At 35.0% G+C, this 18,323-nt stretch overlaps 1 long non-coding RNA gene across 1 annotated transcript; it reads left to right on the top strand.

The window, feature by feature from the left end:
• The first annotated feature begins 2,199 nt into the window (after positions 1-2,199).
• LOC113078847 (uncharacterized) lies at positions 2,200-7,423 on the top strand. Its single transcript, XR_003281648.1, has 3 exons — positions 2,200-2,217; positions 5,746-5,852; positions 7,359-7,423. It is a non-coding gene; the product is annotated as an uncharacterized LOC113078847 (long non-coding RNA).
• Positions 7,424-18,323: the final 10,900 nt, after the last annotated feature.

Below are 18,323 nucleotides of genomic sequence, written 5' to 3'. Positions count from 1 at the left end.
GATTTGGGCCGTTTACAGTGGTTTGATTTGACATCAAATTTTTTGGTTTGTTTGACCAGGGATTGTCAGCCACATTAAAAAAGTTAACAGCTTAAGTCATTTGTGGATTAATGTGTATTAGAGATGCGAACCGTTTAAAATGATTCAGTTCGATTTGGTGAACTGGTTCAAGAAGATCCGGTTACATCGAATGATTCGTTCACGAACCGGATATCACAAACTGCTTTGATTTGAACTCTCTCTCACAACAGACACGGAAGAGAAGACAATTCTGAATAAAGTCATAGTTTTTGCTATTTTTGGACCAAAATGTATTTTTGATGCTTCAGAATATTCTATCTGACCCTCTGATGTCACATGGACTACTTTGATGATGTTTTTCTTACCTTTCTGGACATGGACAGTAGACCGTACACACAGCTTCAATGGAGGGACTGAGAGCTCTCGGACTAAATCTAAAATATCTTAAACTGTGTTCTGAAGATGAAACAGAGGTCTCACGGGTTTGGAAACGACATGAGGGTGAGTTATTAATGACATAATTTTGCTATCTGGTGTGAACCTAACACTTTAAGTTACTTCTGGTCTCTCCCTTCTCACAGCAGTTCAAATCTGTGAGAGACGGTTCGGCTCGTTAGGCGTGCACAGCATTTAAATATCGTCATAAAGTAAAATTATATTAAAAATACATGTAAACGAGGTAAAACACTTACTTATGGTGTTTTGCTTTGATAAAACCAAATTCCCCGTCTTCTCCCCATCGTGAGTGAAATAATATCTCTCTCTTGGAGAACAGCACATAAATATCACTATAAATCAATATAGTGTTATTAAATACACATTTTAAATGAGATGAAAACACTCACTTTCAGAATTCCCTCATAGAAAATAACTGACATCCTCGTCTGTTCCGGTTCGGAAGAGTATAATTGTTGAATTCATTGGTTATTTTGTTTTCTTTGTGCCCAAAATACATTCTCATAGCTTCATAGAATTACAGTTGAACCACACATGGACTGTTTTACCAATGTCCTTGCAACCTTTCTGGCTCTGGGAACATTTCAGTTATGCTGCAGTCTATGGAGAGTTAGAAAGCTTTCATGTTTCATAAAAAATATCTTAATTTGTGTTCTGAAGATGAACAAAGGTCATGGAATCACACAAGGGGGAGTAATTAATCACAGAATTTTCTTTTTTAGGCCCACTATCCTTTAAAGCTGTAGAATATGATTTGTAGACCAGATCATCTTTGAAGCACCACAATATTTAATTTAAAATGCTATTTTGACACACATTTTGCCTTGCACAAATATTTGTGAATTGAATGTTACAGAAGTCTATACTGTGATTTAGATGAAATTTCAGATAATTGTTCACCTCTACTGTTAAATGAACAAATACATCTGGACATTGCCCAAACATAATAAACATCTTACAAATGGAAATACATCCTTCATGAAGACTCATATCAATTAATGTCAATTAAAATGTATGGATGTATGGAAAGAGTTTTTAAAAGTTCACTAGAAAACACACACTGGTGTCTGTGAACTTCACTCTGACAACATTGTTGGTTTGTATTCTGAAGGAACCAAAAAGACAAAGTTAAACATGATAACACTCACAGTCATCACAAATCTCTCAACAAGTATTAAACCATTTTTTCTTTCTTTTTTTAAATAGAAACACTACTTTATTGTCTTTATTGTTGGATGATTCTCTTTATACAGAATCCTTGGAAACCCTCAGCTGGACAAAGTAATGATGCAATCAAAAACCAGTTGGACATTGAGCCTATAAACATAAAGAAGCAGGAACTAGAACAAGTATTAATACTACACCTTTATATGGATATAAATTATTTAAAGTAACAAATAAATACAAATCTCTGCATGTGGAACATTTGCAATAAACATGATATATAACAGTCCAGGAAGAGTGATAATAATAATGCAGTGTTTAAATGTATTCGGTGTAATATCCTCTCTCCAGTACAGCAGGTGGCAGTAACTGTTCAGCTCGCTCGAGATCCACCAGTAAAACACACGAAGAAGAAGAAAACGAAAGTAACTGCAGAAAACACACAGATAGCAAGAGAAAGCGTTGCTCGTTGGATTTGATGTCCTAGAAAACATTTTTCATTTTCAAGCTTAAAGCACAGAAAAAATGAGCGTTTCAAATGCTTATAGATTCTCTGCGTAGTGGACAAGACTGCAAGTAAGTTTTCAGAAAGGGGTTATTGAAAACGAATGTGTTTCTGAAGGTGTCTCCGTATTTCCTCTTCTGTTTTATGATGTTGACTTTGAGACGCAAAATCGAAAGTTTTTGTTTTTAAATCAGACATTTCTCATTAAGATTATTTGGTTATTCTACATGGATGTGCATTAGTTTGTAGCTCACTTTATTTTATATAGTGTTTTTGTTGCTGTTGCTGTAATTCAATTCAATTCAAGTTTATTTGTGTAGCGCTTTTTACAATACAAATCGTTACAAAGCAACTTTACAGAAAATTATGTTTCTACAATATTTAGCAGTAGCTAGTAGTTTGTGCACATTTGACAGGATTTTAGAAAAAATAAAAATAATAATAATAATAATACAAGACGTAGTCAGCTAGACGATGAACTATCAATATTATTAATTTATTATATGATTCAGTCACACTTGTATCAATAATTGTTAGTTCTGTTGTTGATTCAGGGTTAGCATCATCTGAGGTCCTCTGAGGGTCAGCATCATCTCTTCTCAGGTGTTCTGGATCCAGACTGGAGCTTGTGTAAATCCTAGTTAGAGAAGAGAGGAAAGATGAGTCTCTCACAGAAACAGAGGTAAGACTGAGTCTGTTTTCAGACAATCATTTTAAACACTGCTGCACTTTCAGAGGATTGCTGGAAAAACACAAAACCTTAACAAACTGTGTTTTATATTTACAAATGATGTGCAGAACATCAGAGCTTCATAACTTACTAACTAAAAATAAAATTGATATTTAAAAAATAGCCAATAGATGTTAAATAGCTCATAATTGAAAATCAGAACGTCAGAGCTTATAGATGATGAATATCTCAGAAATGGAAATCAGAATCATCATTTACAAACATTTTACAGTCACTCTTCAGCACTGGGTCTGCACTTAATTAAAATATTCAACATCAGTGATTTTTTTCATCTAAATACACTGTACATAAAATACAATAAACCACACCTAAATACACTGTACATAAAATACAGTAAACTACACCTAAATACACTGTACATAAAATACAATAAACCACACCTAAATACACTGTACATAAAATACAATAAACCACACCTAAATACACTGTACATAAAATACAATAAACCACTTCTAAATACACTGTACATAAAATACAATAAACCACACCTAAATACACTGTATTTGATGTTGACACTTCAGAATATAAAGTTGTTAAAGTGAAGAAGAAAATTATAACTTTATGAGATTGTATCTGAAAGTTGATAGTTGCAAATCTCTTTAATTAGATCAGTCAAATATTTGTAAAAATGTAATTATTCTCACATTTGAAGTACTTTAAAGAAATTGTTAAACAAATGTGAGTCTGTAAGTAAGAATGACTGCTATCTTTAAAACTCTGCAGATGTTTCTGTGAAGGACTAGAGAGAATGTGTGTCAATATAAAACACAGATGAACCTCCTGTAGAAAAGTTTATCTTCTCTCTTTGTGTCATTAGTGTAAGATCAGACTCACATGTGTCCAGAAAGCACATTCATGTTGTTTACTCATTAAGAGTTTTTAAAAGTTCACTAGAAAACACACACTGGTGTCTGTGAACTTCACTCTGACAACATTGTTGGTTTGAATCTTGAAGGAAACAAAAAGACAAAGTTAAACATGAGACGATAACACTCACAGTCATCATAAATCTCTCAACAACACTTAAACCATTTTTTTTTCTTTTTTTTTTTTTAATACAGAACACTACTTTATTGTCTTTAATGTGGGATGATTCTCCTTTATACACAATGTTTGGAAACCCTCAGCTGGACAAAGTAGTGATGGAATCAAAAACCAGTTGGACATTGAGCCTATAAACATAAAGAAGCAGAAACTGTAGAACAAGTATTAATACTACACCTTTATATGATTAGAAATAATTGAAAGTAACAAATGAATACACATCTCTGCATGTGGGACATTTCCAATAAACACGATAGACAGTCCAGGAACAGGGAAAATAATAGTGCAGTGTTTAAAGCTGCGGTAGGTAACTTTTGACGCTCTAGCGGTTAATAAACAGAAATGCTTGCATCTTGCGGAAGAACAATGTAGCCGGAACTACTTCTCTCTGTTTATGTCTATGAAGAATCACAAAGGTACTGGGTTACTCCGCTGCGATACTCCCGAAGCAATCTAAAATAGTCCGAAAATTTCACATCCAAGCACACAGCGTCTCTACAACATGACGACAACACTACAACTCACTGAAGCCTCGTCTTCTCTTTGTGTAAACCTTTGAACAGCATTACGCTAATATTTCACATTGTGATGCAGACATTTGTGAAATTAATATCTGGACTTCAGTCAAGGCATTTTAATCATTTCTGGATCAGTGTTCTCTGTTAGTCAGAATAAATCACTTTACAAGAGACTGTGACCTTTGAAGATCTTACTCAAACAGATATATTACACACTAAAGGAAAATGAAAACATTCAAAAGTATCATATGACCCTTTAGATTAAGTGTGCAATCAATGTATGACCTAAAAAATAAATCACTGATGTGGAATAATTTACTTAAGTATAGACCCAGTGCTGAAGAGCGATTGTAAAATGACTGTAAATAATGATGAAAGTTACGGACCGCAGCTCTGATGGGTTGTTTCTCTTACCGCTCCCGGTAAGAAACAACCAATCAGAGCTGCGGTCCGTAACTTTTTTTTTGTGTTCAAAGTATACAAAATGTATATAATAAGCGAGTACACCATGAATCCATTTTTAGCATGTTTTTAGCTTGTCCTGAATCACTAGGGTGCACCTATAATAAGTGTTTATATTCTGACTATTTTAGATTGCTTCGGGGGTACCGCGGCGGAGTAACCCAGTACCTTTGTGATTCTTTATAGACATAAACAGAGAGAAGTAGTTCCGGCTACAATGTCCTTCCCCAACACACAAGCAGTTCTGTTTATTAACCGCTAGAGCATCAAAAGTTACCGACTGCAGCTTTAAATGTATTAGGTGTAATATCCTCTCTCCAGTACAGCAGGTGGCAGTAACTGTTCAGCTAGCTCAAGACCCTCCAGTAAAACCCACGAAGAAGAAGAAAACGAAAACGAAAGTAACTGAAGACAACACGCAGATCACAAGCGAAAGTGTTACTCGTTGGATTTGATGAATGCCATTTCCTAGAAAACATTTAACATTTTCAAGCTTAAAGCACAGAAAAAAAACGAGTGTTTCAAATGCTTATAAATTCTCTTCTTAGTGGACAAAACTGCAAGTAAGTTTTCAGAAAGGGGTTATTGAAAACGAATGTGTTTCTGAAGGTGTCTCCGTATTTCCGTACTAATGTTTTATGCTGTTGACTTTGAGACGCGAAATTGAAAGCGTTTTTAAACCAGCCATTTCTCATTAAGATCATCTGGTTATTCTACATGGCAGTGCATTTGTTTGTAACTCACTTTATTTTATATAGTGTTTTTTGTTGCTGTTGCTGCTAACTGAACATATTTCTTGATCTCATTAACCTCTTCATCTCCAGGTCACACTGAACAGCAGATTGTTGTCTCAAGCCAGTGCTGATCAATGACAGTTTAGCTGCAGTCTGTCAGAGAAGAGAGGAAAGATGAGTCTCTCACAGAAACAGAGGTAAGACTGAGTCTGTTTTCAGACAATCATTTTAAACACTGCTGCACTTTCAGAGGATTGCTAAAAAAAACTAAACCTTAACAAACTGTGTTTTATATTTACAAATGATTTGCAGAACTTTAGAGCTTCATAACTTCCTAATTGAAAAATAACATTGATGATGATGAATATCTCAGAAATGAAAATCAGAATCATTATTTACAGTCATTTTACAATCGCTCTTTAGCACTGGGTCTATACTTAAGTAAATTATTCCACATCAGTGATTTATTTTTTAGGTCATACATTGATTGCACACTTAATCTAAAGGGTCATATGATACTTTTGGATGTTTTCATTTTCCTTTAGTGTGTAATGTATCTGCTTGTGTAAGATCTTCACAGTTACAAAGGTCACCGTCTCCTGTAAAGTGATTTATTCTGTCTAACAGAGAACACTTTTCCAGAAATGATTAAAATGCATTGACTGAAGTCCAGATATTAATTTCACAAATGTGTGCATCACAATGTGAAATATTAGCGTAATGCTGTTCAAAGGTTTACACAAAGAGAAGACGAGGCTCCAGTGAATTGTAGTGTTGTCGTCATGTTGTGGAGACGCTGTGTGTTTGGATGAGAAAGCAAACCCTCTTTGTTTGGATTCAGTGTTTAAGATTTATTAATAACTCTGTTCCTGAGCCGTACGACCCAAAGGTTAGCTTGTGTACAGCACGCTTTATGAAGCTGAAGTGCATTTTCTCCCAGCTTCCTATGTGCAACATCAGATACACACACCTAAATACACTGTACATAAAATACAATAAACCACACCTAAATACACTGTACATAAAATACAATAAACCACACCTAAATACACTGTACATAAAATACAATAAACCACAGCTAAATACACTGTACATAAAATACAATAAACCACTTCTAAATACACTGTACATAAAATACAATAAACCACACCTAAATACACTGTACATAAAATACAATAAACCACAGCTAAATACACTGTGCATAAAATACAATAAACCACACCTAAATACACTGTACATAAAATACAATAAACCACAGCTAAATACACTGTGCATAAAATACAATAAACCACACCTAAATACACTGTACATAAAATACAATAAACCACACCTAAATACACCGTACAGAAAATACAATAAACCACACCTGAATACACCGTACAGAAAATACAATAAACCACACCTAAATAACTATTTTATGTTGACACTTCAGGACATAAAGTTGTTACACTGAACAAGAAAAAATAAACTTTATGAGATTGTATCATGTATAAATCACTTTAATTAGATCAGTCAAATATTTATAAAAGTATATTTCTTCTCACATTTGAAGTACTTTACAAATGTGAGTCTGTAAACAAGAATGACTGCTGTCTTTAAAACTCTGCAAACGTTTCTGTGAAGGACTAGGGAGAATGTGTGTCAATATAAAACACAGATGAACCTCCTGTAGAAAAGTTTATCTTCTCTCTTTGTGTCATTAGTGTAAGATCAGACTCACATGTGTCCAGCTCTGTGTCTGTGAAGAGTGACCGGTCAAAGGAAGAAGGACCCAGATTCAGTGAAGAAACAACATCACGAACCAAACGGTATTTGATCTGTTTCTTATTTGTCTTTAAACGTAGACTGTGTCAGAAAGTGTGTCAGTGAATAATTATCAGAAAACTACTTGTAGTCCATACATTTATCACATTATTATTATTATTATTATTATTATTTTTAATGCAGTATTTTGATTTATTTTATTTACTCTCAGGCTTCAGTATGAAACATTAGATCCATATTTACAGTCTCACAGGAAACACAAGAATTTTACAGACAGTCTTCTGCAGATCTTCCAGGTAATAAAACACATTTTCAGGAATATTTAATAATTATAATAAACAAATATGTTATTGAATAAGAGTGTGACAGAACTTTTATTTCAAAATTTTCTTTTTAAGAACCTATGAAATAAGAATGAAAGCCTTTTTTTGTATTTACAACAAAGTATTGTTTGTCTCAACTTAATTTTTGATGAATTTTTTAATTACTGAATAAAATTTTTTGATAAAAATTAAGGATTTTTTCTCTCATTCATTCTTTTCTTTCTTTGTAGGATCTTGAGAGCAAAATAATGACTTTTCTAAAGAAAGAACTAGAAAAGTTTAAGAAAATATTACAAAAAGAGGACATGCAATACTTTGTGAAGGATTTTAATGAGAACAGATGCAGTATGAAAGAAGCAGCTCTTGATCTCACGCTCTACTTCCTGAGAGAGATGAAGCAAGATGAAGCTGCTGATACTCTAGAAGGTAAGAGACTCGTAATCATCTGTTAGATTGTCACTAATAAATGTAGAGAGAAAATATGATAAAACAATATCTGTATTTTTGTTTCTGTTTAGATGAGCTGATCTTCATTCATCAGCTAAAGTGTAGCCTAAAGAAGAAGTACCAATGTGTGTTTGAAGGAATTGCAAAGCAAGGAGACTCTACACTTCTGAAGAACATCTACACAGATCTCTATATCACTCAGGGTTGTAGTGAACAGGTCAATACTGAACATGAGGTGAGACAGATTGAAGTTACTTCCAGACGTCATGAATCACAGGAGATACAGGTTGAGTGCAAACATTTGTTTGAAGCACCTGAACAAGACAAGCAGATCAGAACTGTACTGACAAAAGGAGTTGCTGGCATCGGAAAATCAGTCTCTGTGCAGAAGTTTGTTCTGGATTGGGCCAAAGGAAAAGAAAATCAAGATATCAGCTTCATATTTCCTCTTCCATTTAGAGAGATGAACTTAAAGGAGCAAGAAAAACTAACTTTGATGGACCTTATAACTCAGTTTTTCCCAGAGACAAAAGGACTTAACCTTACAAGAATAAATCAATTCAAAGTCTTGTTCATTCTTGATGGACTGGATGAATGTCGTCTTCCTGTAAACTTTAAGGATAATGAGACGTGGTCTGATGTTTCCTCACCAGCCTCTCTGGATGTTCTCCTGACGAACCTCATCAAGGGAAATCTGCTTCCTTCTGCTCTCATCTGGATCACCAGCAGACCAGCAGCTGCCAGTAAGATTCCTCCTGACTGTATCGACCGGCTGACAGAGATACGAGGATTCAATGATGCACAAAAGGAGGAGTACTTCAGAAGAAGATTCACGGATGAGAATCAGGCCAAAGAAATCATTGATCATGTTAAACAATCAAAGAGTCTCTTTATCATGTGCCACATCCCAGTCTTCTGCTGGATTTCAGCCACTGTTCTCCAGAACATTTTAGAGGAGAAAAGATATAATGTTGTGAAAAACAATCAGACTGATGATGTCTCTAAAACACTGCAGGAGTCAAATACTGAAGACACTCCTAAGACTCTGACACAAATGTACACACACTTCCTCAGATTTCAGATCCAGCAGAGCAGACGAAAGTATGATGGAGAACATACACCAGATGTTTCCTGGGATAAAGATGCCATCTTTTCACTGGGGAAACTGGCATTTGATCAGCTGGAAAGAAACAATGTGATCTTCTATGACACAGATCTGGAAGCCTGTGGTATTGACGTCTATAAGGCATCAGTGTACTCAGGCATGTGTACCCAGATCTTTAAGGAGGAAACAGGGATCACTCTTGGTACCATGTACTGCTTCGTTCACTTGAGCATTCAAGAGTTTATTGCAGCCCTTTATGCACATCTGTTTCTAGACATAAAGAAGAAGTGTGTGTTTGATCAAGACTCTACAGAACAGGAAAATAAAAGTGAAACCATGATTGATTTGCTCAAGACTGCAGTGGACAAGGCACTAGAGAGTGATAATGGACACCTGGATCTTTTTCTTCGCTTCCTCCTTGGTTTGTCACTCCAGTCCAATCAGAAACTATTACAGGGTCTGTTGACACAGAAAAATAGAAATGAGCAGAGCAAAAAGGAAATAGTTCAGCACATCAAGCAGAAATTAGAGTCTAATCTGTCTCCAGAGAGATCCATCAATCTGTTCTACTGTCTGAATGAACTGAACGACCAAACTCTGGTGAAAGACATTCAGACCCACCTTAGCAAAGAAAGTCTCTCATCTGCTGACCTTTCACCTGCCCAGTGGTCTGCTTTGGTCTTTGTGTTGTTGACATCAGAGGAGGAGTTGGAGGAGTTTGAGCTTCAGAAATTCAAGAAATCAGACGAGTGTCTCATTAGATTATCAGCAGTCATCAAAACCTGCAAAAGAGCTCTGTAAGTTATTTAATATATCTTGTCATGTTTTGTTCTCATCTTAAAATTGCATTAATCTACATTGATACATAGCAGGCTTGGACACCACGATTTATAGTGATAATTAACCATACACCAGTTATAAGTAGGGGTAGGCCTCACGATACGATATTATCACGATACTTGTGTCAATATATTGAGATATTCTGAGATTCTGAGGTCTCTTCCGGGTCTATTGTGAGCGCTACTGCTGTGACTGTTGACGTACAGTGTGAAGTCGTAATTTTTGTTATTTTATAATTTTCATTTTTGCCTCAACCCTTTTATATTAATTTCAACATTTACTAATTCATTATTAAAATCAACAGTTGTGCTAGTTAACAGTTAATGCACTCTTAATAAACATGAACTAATAATGAACAACTGTATTCTCATTAACTAACTTTAAGAAAGACTAATAAATACTGTAATGTATTGTTCATTGTTTGTTTGTGTTAAACATTAATGGAACCTTATTGTAAACTGATAACTTAATATTAATAATCAATAAATACTTTTTTATCCACTTCAATGTAACAGAATCAGTTATAAGTTGTTGGATTTATTTATTAATTTTTTTTGGACTGTCTAAATAATTATAGTCCTACAAAGTTATTATTATCAGATCACGGCATATAGATATAACATGTTACATTACATTTACATTTATTCATCTAGCAGACGCTTTTATCCAAAGCGACTTACAGATGAAGACAGTGGAAGCAATCAAAAACAACAAAAAGAGCAATGATATATAAGTGCTATAACAAGTCTCAGTTAGGTTAACACAGTATACGTAGCATGGGATTTTAAATAAAATAATAAATAAAAAGGAAACAGATAAAATAAAAAAATAAAAATAAAAAAGAATAGAGCAAGCTAGTTAGAGGTCTTTACACATACACACACACATACATATACAATTGCATAATAAATGAAAAGAAAATCGAATACAAAAAGATTAGAAAGGTAGTTAGATTTTTTAAAGAATATAATTAGAATAGTGAGTGTTAAAGTTAGAGGGTCAAATAAAGATGGAAGAGATGTGTTTTAAGCCGATTCTTGAAGATGGCTAAGGACTCAGCTGCTCGGATTGAGTTGGGGAGTTCATTCCACCAGAAGGGAACATGTTACAGCACAGTATCGCTACTGCAAACAGGAGCAAGATTTTTTTGCCATTTTTCCTATTGCCAAGACCTATTTCTCTCAAATATTGTTCACAAATCTGTCTTAATCTGTGTTAGTGAGCACTTCTTTTTCTATTTACTGAGATAATCCATCCACCTAACAGGTGTGGCCTGTCAAGATGCTGATTTGACAGCATGATCAGCCTTTAGGCCCTTTCCCACTGTGATTCTGGCAAATACACGGGAAATGTGTCCCGGCAATTGTTGCACTTGTTGCTAGATTTTGCACTTTCACACTACCAGTGATTACCCGGAATATGTGCGTGCGTTCACACACAACCCCTAAAGGTCCCGTAAAGACATGTGACATCAGGGTGTGACGTGTAATGTAAAACGCTAGGCACGTTAACGTTCACTTAAGATGGCAAACGATCTCCGCTTCAGCGCAGAAAGTGAGGAACTAACTGATCTCTGCTTCATTACAATTTGCAAATTTTTTAGTAGAGAACATTGATCTGCCTTCAAAACACCTGGTAAAAGAGTCACGTGATATCGTGCGTCATCACTACGACACACCCTTTACAGCATTAGTTCTGACTTTTGTTCACACAGAGCTCGTTCCGGGACTGAACCCGGCAATGTTACTAGGTCCCTAATCCTGGATCAATCCCGGGACGTGTTTGCGTTCACACAGAAGGCGACCCGGAAATTTACTGGGTCCAATGTTCAGTGTGAAAGGGGCTTTAGGCTGGCCACTATAAAAGGCCACTCTAAAATGTGCAGTTTTATTGTATTGATGGTTCGAGGGGGGTGTCCGAAAATCAGTCAGTATCTGGTGTGACCACCATTTGCCTCATGCAGTGCTACACATCTCCATCTGATAACTTTCCACGTTCCCGTCGTCTTTATTTCAGAAGGTGACCCAGCTGACTTTACCAGAAAAAAAATAAAAACTCAACACCAGCATCTAGTTGATTGGTCAAGAAATTGATTTTATAATTCTACCAAATAGTATACTAAAAGATCCGTATTGCTGCGGAAAACATTGCTATAGTATACCGTATGGTTATAACCCCTAGTTATAAGTATATATCTCTCAAAACAATTTCTTGAACTTTTTTTTTTTCTTTAAAAACTGCAGTCCTTTGGAATTAAAGTGCAATGCTGGTTTATTACATTTTCATGGGTTTTATGTAAAAATATCTCTTTTAAGCAAAACAAGCTGTTTAGTTAGCTACAGTAGAAGCACATGATGTTATTATAAAACACCACTGTTTCTTAGTTGTTTCTACTCCAATATTCAGTTCAACTTCTGCTATAAAGGAGATATACACTTGCATAACCTTAATGCATAAATTATTAACCTCCAGATTCTCCACCTCAAGACACTCATCCAGATAATAGAGCAGCACTTTTAAATATTTAACTCATTGCCATTAATGATATAAGCCTATTATTCATTTACATATTTTATTAAGTTTTATTTGAATCAATTTGAATCAATACAATTCTAATATGTATGCAGTGTATTGGCATAATTTTTTTTTTGTATTTAACAAATGTATTACATGTATCTAACTCTGTGATTTGATTTATTTCTCTTGTAGGCTAAATGATTGTGGCTTAACAGACAAAAGCTGTCCAGCTCTGGCTTCAGTTCTTGGATCAGATACCAATCTGAAAGAGCTGAACATGAACAATAATAATCTGCAGGATTCAGGAGTGAAGCTTCTCTGCACTGGCCTGGAGAATATAAACTGCAAACTAGAAATACTGAGGTAAGTTTTGTGACAATCATTAGTGTTTTGTTCATTTAAATTTGGACAATTTGTAGGCTTTAATTTCAGCATAAACTCCACATTTCAGGCCCCTCATTTATCAACAGTGCATATGCACAGATGTGTGTGTAACGAGTGCGGAAGAACAGTCTCATGCAAAGTTAGGGATCTTCCGTCTTGTACTTTAACATAGGAATGTGTGTAAATATAAGCACAACTCTGAGCATGCTTAAGCAGAGAATCTAGTGCTAGAATGGCAATACTACAAAAAGAAAGTGCTACTGTGTGTTTCCTGTGTCCTTTAATTGCAAATACTACATTTATAAATGAATATTTCAAGTTAGATGAGATATTTAGTCTTGTTTATCCCCCCAGGAAACAAGACTAAATATATTTTTGCTTATATATAGTAAATGCATCTTGATGATTTAAAGTAAAAACAAGACAAAAATAATAAGGTATGCCTTTTTTGCGTGCAGCTGGGAAGTCATTTGAAATGTAGCTTTAGTGTCATGACTGATCTTGCTTTGCTGGAGGATTCTGCCAACCATGCTCTGTGCAGAAAACATGTTTAAAAAGAGCGCACTGATCTGTTTAGTGAGTGCACAGAATGTCTTCTCAGTCTGTACTGCTTTCTTTTTCTATTATTTAGGGTGAGGACATTACACATTCACATGATTTATAAAGGGAGGTGTTGTCACCATATATGGTTTATTGGAGCCATTTCTGAATGCAAATTACAGTGTTTAAATGTGTTTTTTTTTAGATCTAGGCACGATGCTCTACTGCAGGATAAACACTGTACACTCAACACATTGACATATATTATTTCAATGTTACAAGGACATTTTTAAATTCTTGCTACTGGGTGTTTTTTGTGCGTCTTGTATAAGAAATCGCTGACTGAATGAGTTGCCATCATCATCATCATCACCAGTATTTGTTAAATGTCAGCTAAAACATACTGGTAAATATTAAGATTATAACTGAAGTGTATTCTCTTCATGTAGTCTGAAGAACAACTGTATCACAGAAGGAGGTTGTTATGTTCTGGCTGCAGCTCTAAATTCAAACGCTTCAATTCTGACAGAGCTGGATCTGAGCAGGAATAAAATAGGAGACTCTGGAGTGACAGAAATCTCCAGCCTGCTGAGAAATTCACAGACACTACAGATAACAAAGGCATTAGTAAAGTGTTAAAGTTTGTTAATACACTTTTGTGTGATTCTCAGAATGGAACATTGATGAATCATGATGGAATTCTAATTGGATCTAAACATTCATGTTCAGAATTATTAACCCCCCCCCCCCCCCCCCCAAAGTCCAATTTTATTAATAAAAATCACCAATAAACGCTGCCTGTAAGTGTTTAGAAGCTTCGGTCACCTCTCTACTACAGTCTTGACCCATTCCTCATCTGAAAAAGCTTCTTGATCACTGATAATCTTTGGTTTTCACATTGCCACTGCTTTCTTTAAATTCAACCAGATATTTTCAATGAGAGTTAAATCTGGAGACTGAACAAGCCACTCAAGAACATTCTATGACTTATCCCTGAACCAAGCAGAAGTAGATTTGGATGTGTACTTTGGGATGACTTTCCTGCAGGAAAGTCCATTGGTCATGAGCTTCAGTCTCTGCACCAAAGGCATCACAATTCTTGTCAAAATGACCTGATACTTCAAAGAATCCATGATGTCCTTCATACAGTCATGATTTCCACTTCCTGCTGCAGTAAAACACCCCATAACAGCACTGATCCACCGCCAAGTTTGACGATGGAGATGGTGTTCTTCTGCTTATAAGCTTGGTCACATCACTCCATAAAACATTCCTCCAGAGCTCCACAGGTCTACACAAATGAATTTTAGCAAGTTCAAGTCTGCCTTTTGTTCTTCTTGATCAAGAGTGGTATTCTCCAAGATGTCTCAACATGAAGGCCATACTTGTCTAGTGTTCTTACACACTGCACTGAAATGGTTTTCCTTCTTTCATCGGGTCATTTTGCAAGTCTTTGGCTGTGTTTCTTCAACACCCTAAAAAGGTTTTCTGGTACAACACACTTTTAGATAAGGAATAAGGCTGAGGGTTTTTAATTTCTTGGAAATCTTCTTACAGCCTTTACAGACTTTCTAAAGTAATACAATTATTTATTCTCTATAACTTTTGTGAGATCTCTGTTGACTTCTTCCATTTTTGCTACTCAACTTCAGCACATGCATGGGTTAAATCTGTGTATGTGTAACAGCTCAAGCTAATTCTGTATTTATTAGAGTTTCTAAAGACATAATTGTGTTTTTAAACTATTTTATTCTCCACCATGCAAATAATACATAAGAGATACTCCACTCCAAAATGAAAATTTACCCCCATGTCGTTCCAAACCCGTTAAAGATTTATTCGTCGTTGGAACACAATTGAAGATATTTTGGATGAAAACCTGGAGGCTTTAGACTGCCAAGTAAAACAGCAATGTTGAATAAGGGTTGAATAATTGTGACATATCTCTGTTATTAAAATCTTATAACTCAAAAATAATACATTATATAAGATTATATATTGACATTATGACTTTTAATATATTACTTTTGAAACCAGTGAACTGTTATAGATGTGATTTAGATTTTATCCTGGATATTCAGAAAAGCTTTAATTTGTAAAGTACTGCAGTTTCTGAGGGGTTGAGTAATTTTGATTGCAACTGTAGGTTATAATTGTGGAAAATTAAAAATGCAAAAATTTAAAATTGCATTTGTTGTAGTTTACGTTCAGCAATTTATAACTTTACCCAGCTTTACTGTGAAAAGAGTCCATTCAGGTCAAAAATCCTGTAATGCATCTTTTTATTTTCTTCATTCTAGAACATGTACTTGTGTGACAATCTGTGTTATAATGAAGAATGACATCTTTTCTAATAGGCTTTCAGACTGCAGTATCACTGAAGAAGGTTATAAAGCTCTGTCTTCAGCTCTGAGATCAAACCCTTCACACCTGATAGAGCTGGATCTCACAGGAAATGATCCTGGAGAATCAGGAGTGAATCAGCTCTGTGATTTACTACAGGATCCAAACTGTCAGCTCAAGACACTGAGGTGAGACCTGATTAAATAATATAAAATCAATTATACAAATATTTAAAATGTATTATAAATATTAGGGGTGTAACGGTACGTGTATTCGTACCGGACCATTTCGGTACAGGGCGCACGTGTGTAACGAATGACGGAATGCAATATTTTGTGCGTGGAATATAAGTACATTTTCATGTTTCCAAATGAACATATTAAGTGGTGGAAGTCTCCGCGTTCAGCGCAAATCCTGCCCTGCAGCTGATTCTATAAGGCCGGTGACACACTGGATGCGTGGAGCAATTGTGTCTCAGTTGTGTGGCGTGTCCGTTTTTAATTCGGCTCCCATGTTAACAGGTTAGAGCTTGCAGACTGCCTGCATGAGACGCGCGGAAAAAACATGCATGCTAGAAATAGAACCGACGCCTATTTTTCACGTGACACGCGTGCGTGTTGGAAGCGTTTCCAGGCAAAATAGAATAGGAAAATATGTTTGTCATTTTGTACACAAATACATATTAATTCATTACACTTTGATGTTTGAAAGTCTATAGGTTGACATAAATTCAGATATAAATGTAATTTAAAAAACAAATTAACCCTCTGGAGTCTAAGGGTATTTTTGGGGCCTGGAGAAGTTTTGTCATGCCCTGATATTTGTGCTTTTTTCAGTTTCTTATAAATATCTAAATGGGTAAAGTCTAATATCACTGTAATCAGCACAAACTGGGCTATAATAATATGTGAAATGCATGCATATACATGATTGTATTTTTGAGAAAAAAAAATGTTATGCATGGTTAGTGAAAAACTAAAAATGTTAAATCACTTGAATAAGGCCATAAAACACATACATAACATTGGTTCCCGGGATTGTTGAGAACTGGAGCTTGTAGCCTAGAATTTTTCTTTCTAAATTATGTGAAAATCATCTTGTTTACTCACTCACAGAAAACAATATATTGATTTAAATTTTCTAAGACACTTTTTGTTGGTAAAAGTCATATGCGAGTAGGCGTCAACTATCATGAATATCATTGTGATTTACACCAGAGAAGACAAAGGCCTGCATAATGAGCTGCATAATGAGCTGCATAATGAGCCTCTCATTCAACTGTGACACTGTGAGGGAGGACTTACAAGAAAGAATGTGATAACAAAATAAAAGTATATAATTTTATGTTTGTAGTTTATTAAGAATATATTTAATTATCCCACAACATAATTTAATATCCACTTGGGGGAGCAGTTAAACAGTTTATTAGGAACAATCAAAGCTTACTTTAAAAACAAATGTTTTGGCATCCTTACTCCAGTCACACAATCCTTCAGAAATCCTTTTAACAATCTTATTTTCTACCAAAAAAAAAAAAAAAACATTTATTATCATCATCATCATTATTATTATTATTAATGTTGAAAAGAGCTGAGAATATTTTTCAGGTTTTTTTAAGGGGAATAAATTGAAAGAACTGCATTGTTTTTACATTTGTTAGAGTTATCTCTATTTGTCACATTTTTATTATTTACATCAAGGTTTTGAATGGTATAGTATTGTATATAGTCTAAGTAGTAAAATGTTTACACGTTATGTGAAAACTAGTACAAATAAATAAAAAGAGACTTACTCATGTTTATGATCTCTGCTGAATAAAGAGCTTCACTCTTTTTTCTGAGGAAATCCATTTCTCAAATCCTCAACCACATCACATCTTTTTGGAGTGATTTATGTCTCATTCCTCTCATCGCAAAGCAAACAGTAAAATAAAAGAACTTGAAGAACAGTCTGGCTGCTTTTTCTTCTGTGTGTGCGTATTCAAGCCGCACGCTTCTGTTTGAATCTGAATAGCGCGTTAAGCGCGGGGGCGTGGTCACATTAGATATAATGAAGGGAGACATGAAAAACAGACATCGCGTTGTTTTCATATAGATTACTTTATCTCAGAATATCTGTTTTCGGCAGCACTTGTTTAGTTTAAAAGTAGACATTTCGGGCTTTCTATAGATATCTCTCATGTCTCTTCGTTGAGTATTCACGGAGTTACAGTTCATTTTAATGACGTGTTTGTAAATGAAGATCAGCGCACACAAAGGCTGCAGACAGCGCACCTTGTTTGTTATCTTTATTTTATAAGTGCACAAAGGTGTTTTGTTATTATGTCTGTATCCCAAAAAAAGTAGACCCTTTACAGATTCGATTGATGTATTGCTCTTATCTGTACGATTAAAACTGAGAGTGTA

The sequence above is a fragment of the Carassius auratus genome, unplaced genomic scaffold, assembly GCF_003368295.1.
Source record: "Carassius auratus strain Wakin unplaced genomic scaffold, ASM336829v1 scaf_tig00026821, whole genome shotgun sequence".
Taxonomy (NCBI): Eukaryota; Metazoa; Chordata; class Actinopteri; order Cypriniformes; family Cyprinidae; genus Carassius; species Carassius auratus.
Note: the sequence above shows the minus strand (reverse complement) of the source record. Positions and strands in the feature narration are given on the sequence as shown.